We start from the raw sequence: 3,802 nt of genomic DNA on the forward strand, positions 1-3,802 counted from the left end.
TGAGAGCAATGTTGCATCCGTATTAGTTTGGCTTAAATTGTCTGTATGCTATCTTAGCAAAACAATTTTATTTTAAAAATGCAATAATCGGAGTCTGAATGCAGCATGAAGTATAAGGCCTATCTCAGTCTTGCCAAGGAGTCCAACTTACCATCGCGGAAAAACTGTGCACTAACATCTGTGAAGATTTTCGAGCGATTCAAAAGATATTTTCTAAATAAAAACGTTGACAAATCAACGAAAATTTACGAGCAAACAAAATAAAGCCAGCAACAACACTATCACGTAGCCCAATGTTCAGATAAGCATCAGCGAAGAACGATAATCCATCAGAATTTGGTTAAATTCCCACTATCCTTCATTCGATTCTAAAATGCAGTGTTTGGTCTTGCGGATTTATGTTTAAAGTTTCTTGTATCCGTGTTCCGTCGTCTGGCTCTATCACTGCTGTCCCTTCGCTTGAGCTCTATTAGCAAAGAGCTGCTTCTTCCCTTGGACTCCTAATAGCAGATATTCATGACTATTAATATTAAGCTACACGAATTCTTAATAAGGGTAGAATGGTCGGAAATCGAGCGTGAAGCAAGGAACCAACTCAAGGCAGAGTCTGCACTAAATGACGTCCATTGAATGAGGAATCAGTATATCTAATCAGAGATGAGGAGAGAAAGAGGGAGTGAGTGAGGAGGGGAGAGAGAGCGGGAGACAAAAAGAGGGAGATTCTCTTGCGTCTGACGAATCAGAGAGAGGAGGGGGGAGGGGTTTAAAGGTTCGAGGGCAAACAAAAGTGAAAGAAGACAGAATGAAGGGGGGACCAGAGAGGAGCGAGGAAGACCCATGGAAAGAAACAATGTGCACCTCTGATTCGTGTGAAAATCCAGCAAACGCTGAGGGCATCTCGGCTGGCACATTTGTACTGTTCAGAGGGCGGTTGTCCTGCTCGCCTTTGTTTTCCAATTCAGATTCCGACGCCTCGCGTTCCATGGCCCTTCCCGAATATCTCCAATGAATGAATCCTGGGTTATTCGACTTCAAACTACGCCATCCAAGATAACTTTAACTCGGAACAAATATATTACAAAGTTCTCATACGGATACGCACCTCACACGCTTATGAAATGTACTTCCCCTACTAACCTATTGCACGCGAAAGAGTCCCCATTATGAAAAACACCGTGTAGTTAACACTGATTTCTATTAACAGAAACAGGTATGTTACCCGTAAATTAAACAGGGTTTGAGAGAATCACAAATTCAAGCACCAGCGTTTCTTCCCTGCTCTTGACGAGACTATATTCCTTCTCCAGACCCGAGCAAAAACATGTTCAACTGGCTTCAACCGCTCCTAAACAACTGCCTGATATGACTGCTAAACTTTCTGTGTGTGCTATAATAACAACCACTCAGCCTGTGTACGAGCCAAGGGCTTGAAATGCACCGACTTCTTTCATAAGAATACTAGGGATAGGCATCCCATAATTTATACTACATTTAAACACATTATTTAAACATACCTTTTCGATGATAGTTAGCAAATGCATGTTGAGTATGTCTCCCTAAATATATTATCTATGTACATTATCTTACATTATATGTATAGGCCTACATTTGACTCATTGTTCAGCAATGATTTTGATAAATTCTATTTTACACAATTTCGTTAAAATGATATAAACCTACGTGTCTCTGTTATTGCCTGTGCATCAGGTTTGACAAGTATTCATCTTCTTCCTTGCTTTGAAAATGTATGATTATGATTATTAATATGACTGTTATGATGATGATGATGATATTTATTACAAAATTTGCGCTATAAATATTGAAACTGTAAAATGTATATTTATACACAATAAAAACTGTAATGAGTCCATATCAAAATTGAAACATATCGAACATATGAAATAAACCAGTATGCAGCTTTATATCCTTCAGTTGAATTAAATGTTTCCAGACAAATGTCAAACAATTCCAGATTTTGACGAATACAAATGAAACTGCACGCCATTAATGACATGAAAACTGCAATAAATCAAATATGAGCCTCTTACCTCGTAATCTTCATATTTGATATTGTCAGTTAATTTCCAAAGCATTTTCATGGGTTGTGGTGGATCTTGAGAGCGCCTCTCCTTGTTTTCCACAGTGTGCTCCAGCTGAAACTATTCTAGGTGAACTTGGCTGTCTGCGCTCTGAGATCTCCCTCTAATGGCGGAAGTAAAAGGCTCGCGCACCACTGTACTAACATTCGCATTCCCTCATTAGCATATCAGCAGCCCATTGATTCCATCTGTCCAACACCAATGGACAACACAGGTAAAACTGGAGAGAGACGACACATGTATTTACTTCTCCCACATTCAATGACAATATACAGCACGAACTGAGCGTAAGCATTACATATGACAAAAGGGCAAGAACAAACCCTGCACTTAGGCAGAAGTGTGAACGTTCATTATTATGATGGATATGATCAAACTAATAATTGGATAATACGTGTTATAGCTTATATTCATTTGCTTTACTTTTCTTGCATATTCCGTTTTAGCAGATGTTGTTTCATGAGAATATGTTTTATGAAACAACTTCCTAAAAACAACTTACATCATCATCTCACACACATGGCCTAAGCTATGGTATAGTCGGTGTCTGTATCTTCAACTTGCCCTGAAGAGCGTGCCACACTTAGGCCAAATACTCTCTCTCTCTACTATTCTCTTAATACCTGGTTTTCGTAAACTGTTGTTTTAGATGTATTTAGACAATGAGAAGCTATTCTGTCACTGTCATGTAAAAGAGGGACCACTCTAAAGTAGCTATACAGTTCCATTGACGACATGGAAGAGCGCCGTTTTTGGAATGTAAATAATTAACACAACAAAACAGCTAGTTTAATGTGAATGAGGGTCTAAAGTATTTGGTCTCAGTCCCGTCGCCGGCGACGTTGAGCACCAGGGGTTTCGGGTCAAGAACCAGGTCGCCAATTCCAGATTACCATTTTTTGGTGGGGTACCTTTATAACCAGTTGTTATTAGAGAGAGGACCCATGAAACTAGCTCACAATGACAACTATCGTCTAGGTAAAAGTGCCTTAGAAATCGTGGGACGTGCATGTGTGTCTGTGTGTTGCGGTGTTGATTTTAGAGGTGGTGTTCTTTCGGAGAGTGAAAACTAAATCTCACCATGCTTGTGTTACCGACCTCATTTCCACCGCGTTAGAACGTTCTGTTTTAAAATCTACATTGAATGATTATTTAAAAACCCTTTCACCAGGCCAACATACACAGTAATACATCGATCGGATAGATTTGTTTCGAACTTTGAGATGACAAGAACCACAACGCCTAGGAGAGATATCATTTTAGTATACGTGATTTCAAGTGTTGGTTATTTACCATCGCAGAGACGAACTAACATATAAAATGAAAACTTGGAGTATATTATGTAAGACTGTGCTATGTTAAATGATTGTATTCACACTTTAAAAAAAAACCAAAGCAAAACAAAATGTGTGAGCACGGTTCTTTCAAATAGATGTTTACTGTTCACACATTCCATATAGGGTATTCTTTGCTTCTTTATAAGGGACGGTTTTCTATATTCTTAAATTGCTTGAGCGGTATAGCCTACGTACTATGCATCATGTTAAACAGACTCCCAAAGTCAGCACAATAGCCAATACGCTATTGTTAATCAGGGGTAAATGGGGCATTATTAACGTTTGAGGAAAACTAACACTGTACAAGTGAAAATAATTTAAACAATACCTATAGAATATAACTTTATTTATATTTAGGCTAAAGAT

This window comes from Salmo trutta, chromosome 2 (genome assembly GCF_901001165.1).
Source record: "Salmo trutta chromosome 2, fSalTru1.1, whole genome shotgun sequence".
NCBI classification, from domain to species: domain Eukaryota; kingdom Metazoa; phylum Chordata; class Actinopteri; order Salmoniformes; family Salmonidae; genus Salmo; species Salmo trutta.